This window comes from Mustela nivalis (assembly GCF_964662115.1).
Source record: "Mustela nivalis genome assembly, chromosome: 5".
Lineage (NCBI taxonomy): Eukaryota > Metazoa > Chordata > Mammalia > Carnivora > Mustelidae > Mustela > Mustela nivalis.
In genome coordinates this window covers 94,536,712-94,542,884 of record NC_139024.1, presented here as the reverse complement: position 1 = coordinate 94,542,884, position 6,173 = coordinate 94,536,712, and the positions used below count along the sequence as shown (strand labels likewise).

General features: G+C 39.9%; 1 pseudogene across 1 annotated transcript; it reads right to left on the bottom strand.

Annotated features, from left to right (window-relative positions):
* Nucleotides 1-2,266: 2,266 nt before the first annotated feature.
* Nucleotides 2,267-3,526, bottom strand: LOC309864963 (L-lactate dehydrogenase A chain pseudogene; annotated as a pseudogene). The gene has a single exon. The product of its transcript is annotated as an L-lactate dehydrogenase A chain pseudogene (transcript).
* Between the last annotated feature and the right edge of the window lie 2,647 nt (nt 3,527-6,173).

Here is a 6,173-nt window from a genome sequence, read left to right as displayed (position 1 = left end):
CAAAGTTGTTCTTCATTTTTCTTATGATGTTATTTTTATTTCCAGCATTATATTTTGATTCCTTCTTAAAGTTTTCATCTCTTTGCTTCCATTACCCATCTGTTCTTACACGCCATCCACTTTGTCTGTTGGGGTCATAATCCCATAAATCAGAGTTATTTTCTATTAGGGTTGATGGTTCCAAAACCGATGCCTCTGAGTTAGGTTCTGATGCTTGATTTGTCTCTTTATATTGTATTTTTGCCTTTTAGCTCATCTTAAAAGTTTTTTGTTGAAATCTGGACAGGGTATATCAGTTATAAGGAGTTGAAGTTAAGAGACCTTTAGTGTAAGGTTTTATGCTCATCTGGCTAGGTGTTAGGTTGTGCTTACTGTTTGCTGTAGATCCAGGTATCAGAGGCTAAAATCTCCTCCAGTGTTTCTTTTTACCTCTTCTGTTGTCTTTGGGTTTCCCCAGAGATTCTTTTAAAATGGGTCTGAGCCTTGCAGTGTTTTTAGCTGTATTTCTCTGTTGATTCTACAGGAGCCTGATTAATATGATGGTAAAGTGTGAGAGGGTAAGTGTTATATAATCCCATGATTGTGGTAGGCCTGAGCTTCTGGGCTGTGACCATCACAAGAGCTTCTTAGATTTTTTTTTTTCCCCTCCTAGCTGACACTAGAAGACTAGAGGGACATGGGGTTGGGTATTTCTCTTCCTCCAGGGCAGTTAGTTTGGCTCTTGTAAAATTCGAGTTCATCTAGGCTCTGGTCAAATAGCCTCATTTGAGAGCAGGTCTTTGTTCAGGCATGAAGACAGATTATTCTCTGATCTTCATTCTGAGAATGTGGTGGGACGCCAAGGGGTGAAACTCATAAAAGTGATGGGGCCCCTAAGGCTGGGATCTCTGAGTATTTATCTTTTAAGCTCATCTATACCCTCTCTCCAGCCTTAGTCAGTGACCCCTTAAGTGTTCCTATGGGTTGCTGGCTCTAGTGGCAGTTTCTGTTCCATTCTTTTCCTGGTAAACTGGGATCCCCGCTCTGCCTGTGTCTCTTCAGGCAGCAGCTGGCCGTGTGATCTTGATTCTCAGTGGATCTAAGCAGAGTGGTTGATTTTCAGTCCGTTCAGATTTTTGCTGGTCGTGAGACAGGAATGGCAATTTCTTATCTTTTTACAAATCGAACCAGAAATGGGAAGCTTCATTTTGGGGAGGGGGTGTTACTCAACATTCATTCTGGAAATTGAGAGTGTAGATTGCATGTGTCACTTTCCTCCAGTGCAGACTGTCATTGTCCTTCGGCTTGCCAAATCAGTTTTTGTCTCTCCATGAAGTTTCACTTCATCCTAGTTCTTGAAGAATAGTTTTTTTTTTTCTTTTTAAGATTTTGTTTATTCATTTGACAGAACAAGAGCGAGCACAGGTAGGGGGAATAGCAGGCAGAGGGAGAGGGAGAAGCAGCCTCTCCATTGAGTAGGAGGAGCCTAATGTGGGACTTGATCCTAGGACCCTGGGATCATGACCTCAGCCAATGGCAGATGCTTAACTGACTGAGCCACCCAGGCACCTCTTGAAGAATAGTTTTGCTGGATATAGAATTCTCTATCTGATTTAAAAAACTTATCCTACTTGAAATTTAACAGCTTCATAGATTTGTGCTCTCATCAATTGTCAGAAATTCTCAGCTATTATCTGGTCAGATCCTGCATCTCTGCATTTCTCTAGTATTACCTTCCAGTGCTCCCATTCCACAGATGTTAGAACATTTTTGTGCTATCTCCCAGTTTCATTGCCTCTCATATTTGCCCCTTCTCCCCTTTAATCTCTGTCTCTTATTTTTCATCATCTCTTTAGGTTTAACTTCCTATTCATTTTTTTTTAATTTTTAATTTTTAATTTTTTTTTTTTTTTTTTACTGTTCAAATTTTATTTGGTATTTTAGTTGGTACAACAACACTTAGTTGGTTGTATGGTCTTTTTACATTATATGGCAATGTACACTATATTCTGACAAACATGGTACACGAAGTAAGATCCTTTCAAACAGTTACGCACGATACATGCAATAATGAATTTATATGTTGGAGCCCAGGATGTGACTGACTGGAAAAGATGGACTAGGCATGTTGGGTGAAGGAACCTGAAGTCCTAGAACACACAGGAAATACTCATCTGGTTTGAAGAGCACCTGCTGCATATGCAATATTGGCAGTGGTGCCTCTGAGATGAACCCATTTAGGACTATAAAGGCAGGTATCATCCAGCATCAGGGTATAGCTGCAGGGTTTACTGAACCATTTGTATTTAGAAATTTAGGAAACTGATGTTTTTTCTTTATGCCATTTTGATATTATTTAAGTAACAGATCAGATAATAAGGACAATGTACACAACCTCCAACTAAAACCCTGTCGTAGTCTAGACAGGGAAGTGGTACATTAGAAAACTTTAAAACTGCAGCTCCTTTTGGATCCCCCAGAGTGTATCTGCACTCTTCTTCAAACGGGCCTCTTCCTCAGTAGTTAGAGTCACCTTCACAACATCTGAAATTCCATTCTGTCCCAAGATGCAAGGAACACTAAGGAAGACATCATCTTTAATTCCATAAAGACCCTTAATCATGGTGGAAATTGGATGCACCCGCCTAAGATTCTTCATTATACTTTCTGCCAAATCTGCCACAGACAGTCCAATGGCCCAGGAAGTGTAGCCTTTCAGTTTGATCACCTCATAGGCACTGTCAACCACCTGTTTGTGAACCTCTTTCCACTGTTCCTTATCTGCATCCGTGCCTAAGTCAGGGTGCAGATTCTTCAGAGACACACCAGCAATGTTTACTCCACTCCATACAGGCACACTGGAGTCTCCATGCTCCCCGAGGATCCACCCGTGACAGCTTAACGGGTGAACTCCCAACCTTTCCCCCATTAGGTAACGGAACCGGGCTGAATCCAGATTGCAACCACTTCCAATAACACGGTTTTTGGGAAAGCCACTTATCTTCCAAGCCACATAGGTCAAGATATCCACTGGATTGGAAACAACAAGCAACTTGCAGTTTGGGCTGTATTTCACAACATTAGGAATGATGAACTTAAAGATGTTCACGTTACGCTGGACCAAATTAAGACGGCTTTCTCCCTCTTGCTGACGTGCCCCAGCTGTGATAATAACCAACTTGGAGTTTGCGGTCACATTATAGTCTTTGCCAGAGACAATTTTTGGTGTTCTAAGGAAAAGGCTTCCATGCTGGAGATCCATCATCTCTCCCTTCAGTTTGTCTTCCATGACATCCACAAGAGCAAGTTCATCTGCCAAGTCCTTCATTAAGATACTGATGGCACAAGCCATGCCAACAGCACCAACCCCAACAACTATAATCTTATTTTGGGGGACATGTTCTTCCTTAAGAAGATTCTGTATCAGCTGGTCTTTGAGAGTTGCCATTTTGGACTTAGAACCAAAAGGAATCGGGAGTGCACGTCGGGAGGGCGAGCGTCAGCGGCGCGCGAGACTGAATCCGGACTTGGCGGCAGCGGCTCCAACCTAAATTTTTTATTTTTTATAAACATATATTTTTATCCCCAGGGGTACAGGTCTGTGAATCGCCAGGTTTACACACTTCACAGCACTCACCAAAGCACATACCCTCCCCAATGTCCATAATCCCACCCTCCTCCCAACCCCCCTGAGTCACTTATGGTTTGTCATTTTTTTTTTTTTTTGAAGATTTTATTTAGTTATTTGGCAGAAAAAGGTCACAAGTAGGCAGAGAGGCAGAAAGAGAGGAAGGGAAGCAGGCACCCCGCTGAACAGAGAGCCTGATGTGGGGCTCGATTCCAGGACCCTGGGATCATGACGTAAGCTGAAGACAGAGGCTTTTACCCAATGAGCCATCTAGGCACCCCTAAATTCCTATTCATTAATACCTTTGCATTTTCTCCCAATTGATATTTATCCATTGTGTTTTCAAATCCATTATTAAATTCTAATAGCTATATTTGTTTCTTTTCAAATATGTTTGGTCAATTTTTATTGTTACGTATTTCCCATTCATTTTTAGAGTTCTCCTTTTTGTTTTTGTAAATATATTTGCCACATTAATTTATGTACTTTGGTGCTTTAAGTATCTGAAATGTTGCAGATCCAATTCTGTTGTCTGTTACTTTCAAAAGCTCTTTTCCATGACATTATGCTTCCTTATATGTTTTATGATTTTTTTTTAAATTGTGGGTCCTTAGAATTTTTAGAATTAGAAATATAATTTTTTGAAGCTGTTTTTGAAGATGAATTCATTCAGAGGACATTTTTTTTTCTTTTTTTCTTTCTTTCTTTCTTTCTTTTTTTCTTTCTTTCTTTCTTTTTTCTTTTTTTGTATGTGCCTATAGGTACTTCCATTCAATATCCCTTCAAATAAACAAAAATTACGGCTTTTTGTGGGGGTAGGAGTGGAGGGCTTGAAGGATCAAAGAAGCACTACCATTCTGAACTACTTTATGATAAATTCTGACTGAGATTCATAGGCTTGCATGAGTATTATGAATAATTTTAGGCATAAGGCCTGAGGCTCACGGGAGAGCCTACCTCTTACTTTAAACATAATTTATATCATGTCCCCATATATATGTCAGGTTATTTGTAGTTTAACTTTATTTACTCTTCACTGAGGCTACCAACTTTATTTATGGATTTCCAGTTAAGTCTCACCATATTGGACACAGGCTTTATTTGTGGTTTCCCATATCATATGTGGCTACCAAAGGGAAACTTCATCTTGCTTGCTTTCTAACTCTCTGGATTCCGTAGTCATTATTTGCACTTTTAGTTGGTTTTATGAGGAAGGTATTCAAGGTATCTAAACTTCTGCTCAGAATATAGTTCTCTCAATTTTTTAATAGAGATTTTTGTAAAAGGAGCACCTTCTAAACTCACAGACATTTCTAAAATGAGGGGAAAAAATTAAAACAGACTTCTGCTTTCTTAAATTGTCAGTCTAATAGGATTAAGAAGACATTTTCTTTTTTTTTTTTTAAGATTTTATTTATTTATTTGACAGAGAGAGATCACAAGTAGATGGAGAGGCAGGCAGAGAGAGAGAGAGAGAGAGGGAAGCAGGCTCCCTGCTGAGCACAGAACCCAATGCGGGACTCGATCCCAGGACCCCGAGATCATGACCTGAGCCGAAGGCAGCAGCTTAACCCACTGAGCCACCCAGGCACCCCAAGAAGACATTTTCAATAAGAATATCAATAAGCATTCTTTACAAAGGATTCTTTTTTTTTTTTTTTTTTTTTTTTTATTTGACAGAGAGAAATCACAAGTAGATGGAGAGGCAGGCAGAGAGAGAGAGAAGGAAGCAGGCTCCCTGCTGAGCAGAGAGCCCGATGCGGGACTCGATCCCAGGACCCTGAGATCATGACCTGAGCCGAAGGCAGCGGCCCAACCCACTGAGCCACCCAGGCGCCCTTTACAAAGGATTCTTTTCTCCCTCTCTCTTTCTTTTCCTCATGGAAAAAAGTCAAGAGAAACAAAGAAAAAATCAGCAAAATCCTTTAGGAGGCTGCTGTGGCTATCCAGGCAGAGGTGTTAGTGGCGTGGAGCAAAATGGGTTTGGTCGCTGGGAAAAGCATTGCAAATAGGATATATTTTAGAAATAGAGTCAGCAAGATTTGCTGATGTATTCTGTTCATGAGGTGTGAAAAAGAAGAGATTCAGGGATGACTTCAAGATTGTATGAAAGAAGAAAAGAACATGTTTGGTATACAACAAAGCTGCAGGTAATCCTGTGGCCCTTCTACTAACCTCACTCTAAATCTCTTTTTCTTTTTTCTTTCTTTCTTTCTTTCTTTATTTATTTTTAAGACTTATTTTTAAGTAATCTTTATACCTGTCATGGGGCTCAAACTCACAATCCTGAGACCAAGAGTTGCACGTTCCCTGACAGCCAGCCAGGACCCCTGAAACTGGCTCTAAATCTTTTAACTGGAAAAGCAAATATATTTGTCTTTGTTTATAACCATAATACTTTTCAGAGATTTAGGGAAAATTTTCTTCAAAAGTTCTCTAAAACCAGCTAATTCTATTTAATTTTTCTACCAAAAATATTTGATTATTTTCAACATAGAAATTTGTTAGGGTAAAGGGCCTGCTTTCTGCTTCAAGTTCCCTTTCTCTGAACTTGGACTAAGTAGAA